This window comes from Pseudonaja textilis, chromosome Z (genome assembly GCF_049901715.1).
Source record: "Pseudonaja textilis isolate UNSWEBS1 chromosome Z, rPseTex1.2, whole genome shotgun sequence".
In the NCBI taxonomy this organism is placed as follows: domain Eukaryota; kingdom Metazoa; phylum Chordata; class Lepidosauria; order Squamata; family Elapidae; genus Pseudonaja; species Pseudonaja textilis.
In genome coordinates, this window is record NC_142008.1 from 93,986,494 (window position 1) to 94,002,703 (window position 16,210).

General features: G+C 38.5%; 1 long non-coding RNA gene across 1 annotated transcript; it reads left to right on the forward strand.

The window, feature by feature from the left end:
* The first annotated feature begins 8,956 nt into the window (after positions 1-8,956).
* LOC148124158 (uncharacterized) lies at positions 8,957-14,401 on the forward strand. Its single transcript, XR_015740181.1, has 3 exons — positions 8,957-9,160; positions 10,667-10,757; positions 13,710-14,401. It is a non-coding gene; the product is annotated as an uncharacterized LOC148124158 (long non-coding RNA).
* Positions 14,402-16,210: the final 1,809 nt, after the last annotated feature.

The following is a 16,210-nucleotide window of genomic DNA, read 5'->3' on the forward strand; positions in this document are numbered from 1 at the left end:
ATATATATATATATATATATATATATATATATATATATATATATATATATTATTCTCCCTTTGGATTTTTAATTTTGTTTCTCTAGGTTAGAGGCTCCCTTTGGTTATTTTTCTCTTTGTATATATATGTATATATTTCTTGTTCTTTTTTTAACTTCAATTACGCTTTTCTGAGAGGAGGGGGGAAAGTGAGAACTAAGAAACTTTGTAACACTGCCAACTAGAGGCTTGAAAATATCTTACTTGAAGTGGAGAGAAATGTGAAAGACTCCTTCTCAAGGACATTCTAATTTGATAAGATAGAGGGAAGAGCGCAGCAGAATATTATTACAGGTGCTCTTCTGGATTTCTATCAACAATTAAATATCTATGGCTTGGCTTTGAAGCTTGTGGGAAAGGGAAGAGAGTCATAACAAGAGCCTTGGACAACTAAACAAGAGTGCAGTGTGTTGTTTCTTTCTTTTTAATCCTTTTTAGTTTCACTACCCCCCCCACCAGCATTATTGTAAATTTTTATTTCAGCAATGTCTTTATTTTTACTTTTTATTTTTAAGGGGAAGCCTTAGAATTTCTCATTTTTATTTTTATTTTTTTCCTTTTTCATTGGGATTTTTGCTTTTTCTATCTATGCTCTTGGATTATTTTGGCCTCCTTTTTTCTCTTTTTTAATTGAGATTTTCTAGCTGGATTAAGGTGTGAAGAACCTGAAGAAATCTTTTTTTTGCTTTGTCCTTTTTTATTATTATTATTACTGGGTCTTCTTCTTCTTTTTATTTTTATTTTTTATTGTGGACTATTTTATAATTGGATTAGGGTCAGGAAGAACCTGAAGAATCTTTTCTTTTTTCTTTTTTTTCTTTTCTCTCCTTTACTACTGGGCTTTTTACTATTGGACTTTTCCACTCTGGATTATAATTGGCTACTTTTCTAATTGGATTAAAATCTGAAAGAATTTGAAGATTTTGAATCATTTAAAATGAGCAGGAAACTCATACCTCCGGGTGCCTCTATATCTACTTCTGCCTCCCCACCATCTGGAGGACAACGTTCAATCCAGGTAATGTTAAAGCAAGACAAAGAGCAAGAAAAAGTAACCTTACAGATGATTATGCAAGAAATTCAAGACCTTAAGATAAGTCACTTTTTTCAGTGCCATCGTAAGTTTGAATGGTTACTCCACACAAGCAAAGTACCAGCAAAAGAGGGGGGGAAAACTCCAGAGAAGTTCAGTTCCAGAGACAGGAAGTCTGGTCCTGCCAAGAATGTAATAAGGATTAACGGAGATACAGTTTCTGTAAGCAACACCAGAATGTTTCCTTCCTTACAGGATTAGGCCAATAATTTCTTCTAACAACAGGTTCTCCGAACTGCTTAGAATGTTAATAACTGGTTCTAGCAAATAGGTGCGAACCTGTAGAATCCCACACCTGCTCTTGGACCTGTCTACTTCTGTATTCCTTCCATGGTTGTATGTGTGTGCTTCACAAAGTACCATTTGAATTCCTTCTCCAAAGGCCAGTTTACACTCCTCCACATTTACAGTTTTCTTCTTGTGACTTGTAAACATTAAATCATGGTGTTGCTTTCCTGGCCATTCTCCTGTGATTTTGTTTACATATACACATTCAAACATGTACATATTTCACCCATTGAGAAAGCTGAGCTAGTTCATGTGCTTCACCCATTAATATGGCTTAATTGGTTTAATTAAATTTAGTGCTAAAACCACCCATTGTTACTTATAAATCATTGTTTATTATAGATCAATATTGTTCTGAATCATGCTGACAAATTATTGTTAAATGAATTATGGCATAAGATGAGTAATAAATGGTGGTTTCCTATTTTGGTACAAATGGCTTTGAAATTTGCAGGTAGGATTGTATAAAGATAGATAAGAAACAAATATGTCAATCACAGCGTGATTGTCCTGGACAATTCAGGCTTTGGACATTCCTATTAATGTCAGAAAGCCCTTCTGTAGTGGGAAAAGGTAGAGCATAATATGGAGGTCATATATATTCTATATATTGTTTCTTCAAAAGGCAACTGGACAGTTTTTTCTTTGAGGAAGAAAAATGTTTCCCTTCTCATCCAAGAAGCTTCATTAGTTTTGATTATTGGTGGGAGAGACGATGGAAGGATATGTTCTGAATAGATGGTAGCGGGGGATGGAAAGATTGTATTTCTTTGCAGTCATCTGGTTGTTAGCACTCTCTGATCAACCTATGTTAGAATTGAACATCCCTCCCTCAACAGTGGGAGAGGAATAAGATACTGCCTATCTCCAGTTTACAATGAAGCCCTTGAAGCAGTTTCAATAACTTTCTACAACCAGTAGCACTCTGTTTCAGGTGACCCCAAAGGCACCTAAAACCCCCCAAATGGCCTCAAGAGCTCTTAGAGAATACTAACGACCAGATGACTGCAAAGAAATACAATCTTTCTACCTCCCTTTCCCCGCTATCCTATCAGAACCTATCCTTTCATCCCCTCACCATTAAGTCTCAACAGTCAGTAACTATCCTTCCATCCCCAGGCCATCAAGAATTGATAACGCTTGGATGAAAAGTGAAATGTTTTCTTCTTCTTCCTGAAGGAAAAAGAAATCCAGTTGCCTTTTGAAGAAAAAAGCATATTTGAAGCAATTATGGATGACTCAGAGTCTCCACAGATTTCTTCCATATACATTTTTATTCTGATCAAGGTGATTCTGATATTTTAGTCCAACCTGTGTAGAAAATGCTACGTTGTTTGGTTAGACAATAAGGGTTATGTAGTTGTATTATCTCGCTACCTGCAGAATACTGTAGATGAAAGACTGAGGAGATGCAATTGCTTGATCTAGCCAACAGAGGGCTGTAAAGATTCATTGCTGCAAAGCAAGATCTTTCACTCCAACCTGTCTAGATTTAACTGATTTGGAATTGTGTACTCCATAATATAACTAACAGCTCTTCCTTTGATTACTCTCTATGTCAGGGATCCCAATTAGCCATAGGTGACTCACTGCATATAGCATTTGTTCACACAGAGAATAAATTTTGTCCAGTGGAAACTATCCCCAAAGTGCATTTTCATTATCATTGCAAACTTACTCAGATCAGTATATTAAAGGGATTTGAATGATGGATCTCATGTGGAATCTGCCCACCCCCATGTGTGGCGAAGCATTCTTTAAATCACGAAACCCCATCTAAGATTAATCATCATTCTGTGAGGACAGTTGAATTAGAGTTAGAAGTTGAATTGTGCTATTGATGGGTTGAGATAATTTTATAATAATTTACCCCTTCTCCAAAAGTCCCTCCAGGAAAAGGCTTAGTCTGCTGGAATGAGAGAGAATCCCTTGCTAAGAAGCATCGTATTATACTTCATCGAGAGATCTCTATCAGCCACTTTCCAAGGATGCTCAACTTGGGGCTGATATCCCTGAAGCTTTTCACTGCTTGAAAGCGGGGTGTTACATGTTGTAGAGGCATTTACAGCTGATTTCAGGGAAGAAATGAGTAGTCATTAAGGAAAGATTACACTCTCCTGAGACAGAGGAAGGTGGCATGAGGAAAGAAAACCTTAAAATTAATTTCAAAAGCCCAATGTGGTCTAGACACCAATTTATTTGCCAGGAGACTTGAGTTGCCATACCCCAGTTGAAATCTGATTCCGAGGGAGAGGTGAAACAGATGACAGGTAGTGGGATTGTGGCTCTGGTGGCTATGGAGGAAACTGAGGAAGGGCACAGACTGGCTGGGAATTCACAGGAAGACCCAGGCCCACCCCCTCTTCATCCTAGGGCACACAGGGAGGAACGGATAAGGGAGCAACATGGTTTACAGGAGAGGAAAGGGCCCTGATCCCCTTCATGGGCTGCAGCTGGAAAGATTGTTTAAAAGGGCAAATTGCGCATGGCAAAGTTGCTGGAAGCAAAGCATGCATTATCTTTGTCCAGGCCTATCTGGGTTTTGGTGTCCTCCCAACTGTGGATGCTGTGTTATCTTTTGGAAGTCTGCAATTTATCATTCTGGCCTGTTGTGTTAATTACTTCAGCATGGTTTGTGTTGGGTTTTTTAAAATTTCTAATTATCTTTATTTTGGGTTTGGACTGTATTTCTTCCCTTCGTAGACTGTTTTTGGAAGAGTTTGATCTCCAGTCGAGATAACTGGACATTGGGGGCCAAGTTGGAGGCATTAAAGGGAATTTATCTACTTTGGCGACTTTGTTATTTTTGTGCCACATCGCAGGTCATCACATGAGTTCTAGTCGTACCTGAAAGGCAGCTGGGTGACTTTGGGACAGATTATAACTCTCAGCCCAATCTACCTCACAAGCTTCCCCATGATCATGTGATCAAAATTCATATGCTTGATAATTGGTTCATATTTAATACCGCTACTGTATCCCAAGATCATACGACTTTCTTTTGCAACCTTCTGACAAGCAAAGTCAATGGGGAAGCCAAATTCACCTAACAACTGGATAATTATCAACTGCAATGATTCATTTAACAATTGAGGCAAGAAAGGTCATAAAATGGGGCAAAATTCACAACAAATGTTTCACTTAACTGGAATTTTGGGCTTAATTGTGGTCATAAGTAGATGACTACTTCAAACCACTTTAAGAATCATCAGTAATGGTGTCAATACTCCAACTTAATTCCAGCCAGGTTTGCTGATTCTGTTCAGGCAGATACTGCTTACCTGCCCCATATTATCTAAGAAAAAAACAACCCTGAGCTTCTGTTCCCTGTAACACCTGCCTGGCCCTTTCCCCAACGTTTCAGAGAAACAATCTCCTCAGAGAAAGGATGTCGCAGCTTGCCAGCGTTCAGAAGCACCGGACTCCATCCTGTCTCAGGTGCAGTAATTAGCAGGTCCACTGCTTAGTGGAAAACTCCATCAGGCCGGTCGAACGTTCCTGTTCCCTGCAGCCTCCTGAGGATGTTAATGAAGGTGGCCTCAAGTAAAGAAAACACGGGGCTCGAGGTTTTGGTTATTTCAGGCATAGGGCGGCCCTAAGGTACCACGGGCCAGAACGATTTGTCTACACAGAGTTTTCAGACTGGAGTTTGAACAAAAGAACAGCATGTTAGCAAGCCAGTCTCTTGTGTTTCTCCTTCCTGCCCTGCCTTAGCATGCTCAGCTATTTAACTTCTCTGTGTTCTGGCTTTCTGTAATGCATTAAGCCAGGAGTCCCCAACCCCCAGCCCCCAGTGGGCATGCACATGATGAAACCATCCCCTCTCCCACCACCACCACTACCACAGTCAGTCCAAAGAGCTGGAAGGATTGGGGACCACTGTATTAAGGTATAAAGAAGTGTTTTTCAAACTTGGCAACTTTAAGATGTATGGACTTCAGCTTCCAGAATGATGGCTGTGAGAATACTGGAAACTGAAGTCCACAAATCTTAAAAGTTGTCAGGTTTGAAAAACACTGCTACAAGCTAAACAAACAAGCTGTGTTTGTATCAGTTGGCTCACATTTAACGAATTGAACACTAAGATTGGCATGCTGTGCAAATATTGCCACAAAGGGTGCTATGTGCATGTACCTATAATGTCAAAGTTTTGGGAAAGGCCCATCTCCAGGCACAAGCTGGCAGTTGTGGGTCAGAGTTGGATGACTCAGCAGCTCCTGAAGGATAGGGGTAGCTCATAAGAATGCTGTTGAAAGACTATTGTATATCTTGAAGCTGTGATAAGTGGAGGGACTATTTATTTCCAAAATGTCTGTCATGATTACATGGCTAATATCTGTGTGAACATGGATATCTGATACTATAAATCCTAGGGCTAGTTTCTCAAGAGATTTAATTCCAATTATTCTAACAATAACTCTGCTTAGATTTAAGTTAAGTGGTTGGCACTGTCTTGATTGATAATCTGTGTTTTTTTAATTAATGAGATAGTTATTTTTTATAGGGAAAAGCTGTATCTCACATTTTCCCACTTTTCCTTATGCAACTAGTTAGTAGTGAAACAGAAATACAATATTTAAAAATTGAAACAAGATTTTGAACACAATCATATGACTTTTTAAAATGTTTTTCCACTTTTAGTTTAAGTCTATTATTGGGCAACATTTACCCAAGGTATAACAGTCATTTCTTCGCTCCTGAGAGAGAGAAATATGATAGGTGGGTGTACGTGGGTGGATAAATGGATGGACAGACAGAAAGTTAAATCTCAGCATCCTCATTGTAATTGCTTGGTTACTTGGCATAATTCAAATGGTTGCAGTTGATACACATCTGATATCATGTTTGTAGGGCAGATTGCCCTCTTCTTGTCTGGATCTTTAATTGCCTGCAACTCTGTCACCAATTTATTTCTTTCATTTAGTTTTTCTTTTCTCTTTCCATTTTGCATAATAATACAGTACTACAGTTGAAAATGATAGCTTCTGCACCAGAATTTCAGAGGACAAAGGAGCATTTAGAGTTTTGTTTTCTCCACTTGAATCAAAAGACAGGGCTATGTAAAGCTGGACTGATACATTTCTGATATATTTTAGAAAGGAGGGTATGCTGGTCTGGTAGGTGTATGTGCTAGTTTTTGAAATGTGCTAGTTTTTATACTGGACTTACGAGTTGAAATAATTAACCTACCTACCTAGCAAAAATAGTTATACATCCATCTAAGGCTAATCAAAGCATTTCTAATCTGCTTTTCATTTAAAAGGAATCAACATTTCTTTTCATACATTTGAATGTAAATTATGATCAGCACCATAGAAATGCTCAGATACAAAGGTCATTGTAATTCATTTTGTTCATTTTTCTCATATCAATTGTGCTGAAGCAAAGATTTAGAGAAATGAGTAAGATGGGGGTAAGAAAATGGGGAGGAGAAACAGGCTGGACATGAAGAAAGGGAAAAATGACCTAACAACAAGGAAAACAAATTTCTAAGAGTACAATTTTCGTAATGGCAAACAAGGAACAGTGGTGCAAATATTGTTTAAGATCAGAACTCCTCTCCCACACAAGTTTTAAAGATTATAATATGACTTGCATGTGGGTTGTGGTAGGGAAAGAATACTGTGTGCATTTGTGTTTGTGTGCAAGAGTGAAAGAACAAATGTTTGTGTGGATCTATTCCCAATTGACATTTGTTTAGACAAATGGAAAGAAAATGTAGAAATTAAGACGATGCAGAAAGGAGGATGCTTGACAAACAAAAAAATGAAATGGAATTAAAACACAAAGCTTTTTCAGGAATCAGATTATTTTTTCTAAAACTCTTAGTGACTGATGTTTAAAACCATTCTTTAAAAAGCCATTAGGATGAGGACCAACATTTTATGGCATGAAATCCCAAATGTTGATTGTACTCTGGGGCAGACTAGGATGCAAGAAGGGACATTGGTGTGAAGAGGTAAACATGAGAAGAATAAGGATCTCGTAGTTGGAATACATAATGGAGTATATTATTGGTGTTCCTTTCTCATTGCCACCCTGCTCCCAACTGGGTGGATCACTTTCCTCACTGAGAAGGCCTCCCCGATCCCTTACAAGTCCAAAGTTCATCAGTGGTTATCAGAATTCAGATTTAATGAGATAGCAAAAAATAAATAAATCAAGATGCTGAACTTAAAAGCAGAGGTCTGCAAAATTTCTATGCATATGAAGTGAAATGTCATTGTAGAGAACTAATCTAAGAGAAAGGTCTCTTTTATCAAACAAGCCTCTTTTTTATTTAATTCCCTTCCCACATCCCCTGCTTCACACCATCATTGTCACCCTCATCCTTTGCTTGAAGAAGAACATAATAGAAGTTCTGAAACTGAGAACAGAACAGAAACTGATAAGGGAGAGGGTGCTGCTGGATTTCTGAGCTGAGTCTGCAGAGAAACAAAGGGAACAAGGGAAATGCTTCTTCAGCTTACCCAGAGGCGCTGAGAGCAAGGGCAGACTTCCCCTTCTGTGGCTGGCTCTCACAGAGTCACACGGTAGGGGAATAGTATGGAAAAAACCAACCCCAGGAATGCCAACTGTTAGGGGGATGAATGATGCAGGCACAAGGCTGGCAATTATCTGGAGCACACCTCAAGAATAAGCAGCCATGGGGCAGGGACATCTGCTGTTACCTTTCCAGGGTGATTTCTTTCTGTTTGCTCTGCCACTCTTACTGGTTTTCCTGAAAGAACATTCCCCAGCAAATTCTTCCAGTCTCCTCAAACTCTGAAGAACCCAAGCCCCATTTGCTGCAGACCTCCCCAATCTTTGCCCTCCAGTTGTATGTTGGATTGTAACAAGCCTCAGTACGCTGGTCCCCAATGTATTACTTCTGGCTCGTCCTCTCTTCCCCACTGAAGAGCCTCCTCCAAAGTTTAAATTCTTCTCTCATCCCTGCTGCCCAGCTAAGAGATATGAGCTCACCAGGTGGGTTTAGTTTTTCTCTCTAAGACAGAGGCTGAGATGTCCCATCTTTCTCAGATATTCTACTATAGATTGGCACCTCTTTTTATTGATTGGGCTTACGTACTTTCTGTAGAGTTAAGAATGAAATGGACAAGACAGTGTCATTAGTCATTGAAATGTTGCATAGCAAAGGATGAGACCCTGGTCCAAGTCCAGGTTTATACCTAGACATGACTAAATAACTTTGGATCTGTCTCTCTTTCTCCCATAACATTCCAGTGCCGTTATGTTATATGGTCATAATAAACTTAGTGCCAGCTCTACATTTCAAACATTTTTTTCTCTCATTTACTAGGGGATGATTTAATTATTTCATTGCATGAACTCAGAGAGAGATTGCAGAATATTTTATTAAAGATTGTTAAATTGCTTTAATTTAATGAAATATACCGAACGAAACAACAGCTTTCAAATAGTAACATTATTCACTGGTGTTCAAATAGCTGTAAATATGAACAAGTTGTCAACTATATTCCATGCCCCTTTTCTTTCTCCCTATCTTGCAGGCTTTTTCCTCTGTGTCTGGTTAGGATCTCAATCCACAATCTAGAGAAGCAGCAGCTACGATTCAAGATGGCAAGCGGCCGTACCTTTTATCTGCAGCTCTGTTCCCAGCCTGGCACCCAAGAAGATCTCTTTGGCCTGTGGGTCAAGGTGGTCAATATGCTGCGACCACCTTCGGACTTGAGTATAAAATCTCACCGCAAGACCACACATGAAGCCTCCAGGTCAAAGGTGTACTGTCTTTCTATTGCTAACTTCTATTTGTTTTCATATCATTACTGGAATGGCATATTATGGAATAATGTATGCAAAGGGGACCATCCCAAGACATTGATAGAGGAAAGGGAAGGAACATAGAAAGCTGCTTTAGGAGGAGTCTTTCCCACACCAACTCAGGGTTACCTTCTTCTGGGTACTGCTAGATGTACCTCCTTAGGAGACAGGATCTGCAACATTCCTTGCCTGCTATGGTGGCTTGTCCATGTTTGACACTGGTAACATTGGGCGGGGATTAATATGCTTTGTATGAGATGCTTCTTTGTGCTGATTGTGTTGCCTTATATTGTAGGAGTAGAGCAAGCTGTCTCAATATTTGGTTTGCCTTACTGTTAATCTCTTTGTCCATTTTACCATCTTCGGTTAATGTTGTTTCTAGATATTTGAACTTGGATACTTGTTTTATGCTTGTTCTTCCATTACTATGTTTAGGGTATACTTTTTTATTCCGATTGCCATTATGTCTATTTTCTCATTGCTGATTTTCATAATATTTGTCTTGTATTCCTAATTCATGGTCATAAGATGTTGCATTTTTCTTAGCTATACTTGCTATCTATGCCTGATCACCTGCAACAATTAGTTCATTTATGTTATTTTCATTCTTGGGTTTGGCTTCTTTGCTAATGCTATCAATGTAGGTGATAAACAATAGTAGTGATAGTACACATCCCTGCATTACTCTGGATAATAATACCATGTAGGGTTCTGATCAGGGGTGGGATTCTCTAGAACCAGTTGTTAACATTCTAAGCAGTTCGGAGAGCCGGTTGTTAGAATAAATTACTGGCCTAATCCTGTAAGGAAGGCAGGAAGGAAACATTCTGGTGTTGCTTACAGAAATTGCCTCTCCATTAACCCTTATTACATTCTTGGCAGGACGTGACTTCCTGTCTCTGGAACTTCTCTGGAATCTTTTTCCCCTCCTTTACTGGTACTTTGCTTGTGTGGAGTGACCATTCAAAGTTACAGTGACACTGAAAAAAGTGACTTATGACCATTTTTCACACTTATGACTGTTGCAGCATCCCCACAGTCATGAGAGGCCAGGTGAGGAGATGCGTGCCTCAATGTTGAGTTGGCCACGCCCAGCCAGTCACATGACCACCAAGCCACACCCACCATCTAAGCCACACCCACAGAACCAGTTGTTAAAAAAAATTGAATCCCACCCCTGGTTCTGATGTTCTTTCATTTGTTCCGACTATGCTTCTGCAATAATTATATATGTGCAGGCTACTGCAACAATGATCATCTGAATTTGATTGTGCATGTCAATCATTTCTCTTCACTTGCTAATCTGCAGAGAACAAGTCAGATTAATGCAGAGGCAGCCCTTTTGTGAAGGCAAGTAAGCAGGTGACTCCTCCCTCCAGAATTTCAAGTGCCCTGAGGAAATAACCCTCAATAGGATTTCACATTGCTGAGGTTTTTAATTTTGTAAATATTTCTTCATTCTAGATGAATCAAATAAGAACAATGGATCCTCCTATTCAGAAGTTTAAGCTGTGTGCATCCATTCAGGCTTCCTTTACAGACGGGGTGCAAGGACGTAAGTCTCCAGTGATCCCCTTCCACAGGGAACCAAATTCCAATCATTATCAACCCCCAGTGGCTCTGCTGATGAGGAGGATGGGAGCTCTAGTTCCAATGTATTTGAGGAGCAAGCATCTGAGCAGCCTCTGTGACAGTGGTACAGTTTACCCGCTTCTAGTCCATCACCTGTTTCACCTGTTTTCTATTAAACAAACCAAATCAAATTTTAAATATTGAATCCCAGTTACCTAGCAGCCTATCTAACTCAGTCTCATCTCTTCAAATTTATCTTAAAATGATTAGGATGATTAGAATTACAGTTTTAAACAGACCCCCTTACTTATCCTTTGTTAGATACTTGCTCTCTGGGTTCTTATGAGATAGTAACATTTATTATAGCCAAATCATTATATCTTCATTTGCTAATTTATTAAAATCAAGGCTGCTATTAGAGGTGGAAAAGCTGCCTTCACTGATTTTACTGCCATTTGGCAAATTTCATTATTTTCTCATGTTTCCATGACGGCAAAAATACCACAAATGCAGCTTTTTCTGGAATGTGTGGCAGTGAGGGCAAAGAGAGGCATATGCATGATTTGTTCAACTTCTACCTCTCCAGAAGCTGTGGCATAAGGGTTGGGATGCGATTTAAGAAATGACAGGAATCTTCCTAAATGCTACCAACATAATTGGTTGGAGGATTCCAGGATCAAGAAGTATCAGCACATTTCAGCTGTGAATGTTGCTCTTGGCTGATCCATTTAAGGCACCATGAAGGCTCAAAATATTTTCATTTCTGAGGGGAAAAGGGTGATCCTACAATCCATTTTCCTTTTACTCTTTCTTGCAGCCTGGTAGGCAGGAAATAAATCAGCTCCAGCTCTTATCACCATATTCTGGTGCCAACAGTGATAAGCTTTCATCTGCTAAATTTCCGCATGCCACGATTGAACTGATAAAACACAGAAACAGCTGTTGTACTGGATGCCTTGGATTATTTCCTATTCATTTTGGATAGTTCCTTTATCAAGAAGAATTTTATAATGTAAAATGCCAACCTAAAATCTTCTTTATCGAACTTTGTCTTCCCTCTAGATAAAGTGTTTTATCTAGAACCCATAGGAGAAAAAGTACAAAATTATCTGTTTTTGAGGGGTTTTTTTTGCCTTTGCTTGTACTATTGTTTAGATTTCCCTTTTTTCCTCAGAAAAAAAAAATGCTCAGTGTTTTACATGATAAAGAGTTGGTGGGAGCAAGTCTCCATTCATCTATCAGCTAAGTTCAAAATACAGTTCCTTCATCTCACATCAATAAGGTTCCTTGTTTTCTCTGGTGAGGCAAAAGAAAAGAAAAGAAAAGAGAAAAATGAATTTGAAGCTAATTCTGGATGCTTTTTAAAAATATGCTGTGAAGCTCAAATCCATCTAGTCCTCTTCCATCTTCATTATTTTTCAGCTATCTTTCTCCTAATTCCCTCAAGTTTCTTCCCACTTCAGCCAGTAGTATTTCTGTCTTCCCACTTCAGCCAGTAGTATTTCTGTCTTTATTTTTTGCAAATAACTGAATGCAGCAAATACATCCAATATACCTTCCTCTACCTATTTTCCCCACAAGAACAACCAGTAAGGTGATTTGGGCTGAGAGAGATGAGTGGCTCAGAATCACTCAACTGGCTTTTATGGCTAAGATGAGACTTGGACATGTCACCTGTTACTAGCCTGGTGCCTTAACCACTAGACCAATCTGGCTCTTGTTAGCTTCATTCCTTCCCTTCTATTATAGTTAAAAATGCAGCAGTGTTTCTTAATAGCTCCTCTGACAGAAGCAGTCAGTCAGCAACTTTTCGATGGTCAGGCAGGACCATCATGTAACCACATTGGGTAAGAATGGAACTTCTTGATTTATTTTATTTTATTTTGAGGAATAGGTGTTGAGAATTATGTATTGTGGAGGGATGAACATGAAAGCCTGAATGAAGGCTGACACATCAGTTTAACACATCCACCCACTCTCTCTTTCTGTCACACACACATATATTGAGGATTGGAGGCAAAGCAATTAAAATTATGCTACTATTTCTTAGCAGCTTATGGCTGAAATTTCCAGAGACAATTGGGAGACCTAAACATGAGATTTGATGGTAGGGATGTCTTGTGAGGCCAGTGGTGATCAGAAGCATTAATGGCCAGTTTGCAACAGAGAAAATAATGAGAAGCCAGGCCATTGCCTCTACTTTGTTCAGAGAGGAGTACCTTCTGTTCCTTTCATGTCAAATTCATCTGGCCACTGGAACTCAAAACTATTTTAACATTTAAAACAACATGGGACTATGGCTGAAAGGATGGGTAGATTTATCGAATAAAAGAATATTATTTCTAGAAGGCCATGATTTACAGAGGGGGTGGCATGCGTTCTTATGGGACACGGGAAAAACCAAACAGAATTACTTCCACAGACATGTAATTACTCTTTATTGGCTAATTGGAATAAAATAAAGAAAAAACATTATCTAAAGATTCCGATTTGGATCTCAATGATGGAGGTGATGATATACCCGAACAATCTGGATATTAACAAGATGATAAAATATAAAGACCTACTGGATGCACAAGGAACTTTAAAATCATGGTAAGATCTCCAAGAACAAGGGCTACGAATTGACCGGTGGGCTTACCTCCAAATACAAAATAGATATAGACAGGATAAGAAAGTTTTTAGAATCTACAGTCAGCCACAACAATTAGATAAAAGCTTACTAGGTTCAGACAAAAAAACAACAACCAAATTTTACAACTAGCTATTAGAGATAGAATTAGAGGAAGAAGTAGTCAAAGGTAGCATGATAGCTTGGAGTGGAAATATAGGACATAGCATCACTTTAATAGAATGGGAAAAGGTCTGGACCAGGAATAATAAAAATCACAAAATCAGCAACATATAAAGAAAATGCCTATAAAATGTTTTACAGATGGCATCTCTCTCCTTCGAGATTAGCGAAGATGTCTCCTAACAAGAATCTGAATTGCTGGAAATGTAAAAAGAAACACGGAACATTCTATCATATGTGGTGGTCCTGTACAGAAGCCCAAAGATACTGGCAAAGAATCAAAAAATGGTTGGAGGAAATTATGGCTGAGCAGATTGAATTAAAACCAGAATTCTTCCTATTAGGGATATTCAATAGACAACTTCCCAAAAAGCTAAATATATAATATTACACATACTTACTGCAGCTAGATTAGCTTTTGCACAATGTTGGAAATAAGCCTATATTCCAACAGAGGAAATGTCTATTCAGAGAAATAGTAAACTGTGCAGAAATGGATAAATTGACCCTAGCACTTAAGGATAAAGAATCATCAGAATATTACAAGAGTTGGAAATGTTGATACGATTGGATAGAACAAAGATAGATAATATAATAGTAAACATTATTAAACTGAAGGAGATTAAGCTACATTGGTAGTAAATGTATACTTGCATTAAGATTTAATTGTAAATATGACACCAATAATGATAAAAAATAAGGAACCACAAAGTGTCAATAATGGAATTGCCTTTGATTCATTTTCTTTTTTGCTTTCTTTGTTTTTCTATGTTGTGTATGTATTTGTTCATTTATTTTAATTGTCTATTCAATAAAGTTTGCTTTAAAAAAAAACATCAGTAGCTTTTCTGACTGAAATAAAGGAAAAGTTTGCAAGTCCTTACAGTACTTAGATGTAGTCTTTCTTCTACAGCAGAGAGAATGGGGAGTATGATAGGGCCACCAGCTGCAAAACTCCAGACAGCCATGAGATGAGAGCAAACAGACACAGAAAATGATTTGCTGACATCCACTAGGCTTTCAGACTTTTGCAGCCCATGTCTGGAAGCTTTTTAGTTGATAAACTAAATTTGGAGAAATGCAGTTCTGTTTAATAGATGTATTCAGAGCAGTAAACCAGTAAACCAAATCCAGAAGATCACCAGATGTTTGCCATTTAATGACCTTCTGGATTTTTATAGCCAAATCTTCCCTGATAAATGATGCAGCTGGGGAATAGCCTAGGGGAAAAAATGGTTAAAAGAGTACAGTCTTTTAATTTTTAACTTTGACTCTTACAATTGGTTCCCTGTGAATATGTAACTTTCAGAATTCACAGCCAGCAGAACCAACATACTTAGCTTTACAGTCATCAGCAGAAAATAGAAATATTGTCAGCGCTGATGGCTATCACACCCAACTAGACACCCAGACCTTGGAAAGTTTTCTCTGCTGCCCAACCCTAATCCTGTCACCTCTTACAGGATTGGATGGCAAATATACATTGGCTAAAAAGTCTCTCCCTTGTGATTCTGGAGAAGTGGGAACCATAGAAGAAGAACAAGATGCCCTTCTTCATTTCTCCTTCTATAGAGACATTCAAATCAGATTTATCCACCCTCTGATTTACAGACCATTCACTCAGATTCAGCCTATGCCCCAGAAACTGCTTACAGCTAAACTGCCAGTTAGGAGAGTACACACGGCTAGGCTTTACACAGCAGCAGCTAAGATCCATTAGAAATTGATTGGGCAAGGCACTGCTACATAAATATATTGTGTGTAATTTTAGATATTGTCAGATCAGTATAAGTATCATGTCTACATTTTAAATACCATTACATTTTCATAATTGTACATATTGTCCTATTTTATGTAATTTTAGCTATTACTTCATTATAACCTAGAAGCAGGTTTTTCCTTCTGAAATTTACTCACAAGTCCTAGTCAGGTTGTTTTATTATTATAAATTTTGTCTCAAGTGATTTTTTAAAAAAATTTCATGTGTGTGTGCTGCAGATCACTCATGAGCATTCTTCTTATCTAAGACTGTAATAAACTGACTGATTACTGAGTGGGATCCTGGATATTATAATTTGATTTTGAACACATCTATAAGGTGTCATGTGTGTGGATGAAACTGCAATCTATATATAAAAGACAAGTACCATTCACTCATCGTGAAATCTCCAGAACTGTAAAGCCTACAGACTTGAAATTTGGCTTGTATGTTCCTCTTTGCTTCTAAGTGCTCACTAAGAAAGGATTTTTTGAAATGGCCATTGGATCATTAGTATTTCATTAGTATTTCTTATACAGTAATTAGCACTCTCTGATGCTAAGGAGTTCCCCCTCCCACCTGAAAAGAACTCTGTTCCAACTGCCAGTTGCCTCACATTCTGTTACCTCAGTTCAAACCAGCAGACATTCCACTCCCTCACTCAGGAGCAGTCTGGAGCTCCTTACAGTACTAAACGTCAGTACCTCACCAAAATGTCTACACCTTCCATGTATGGAACAGCTTCTGGACTCTAGACAGTGGCAGCAATATTCCCTTATGTGTTTCAATCACTGACCACCACTGAGCCAACAGATTGTGAACAGAATTTCTCCTGCATAGCCCAATCATATAGTTTCCTCACAAAGCATAGGTATCCAGCTAG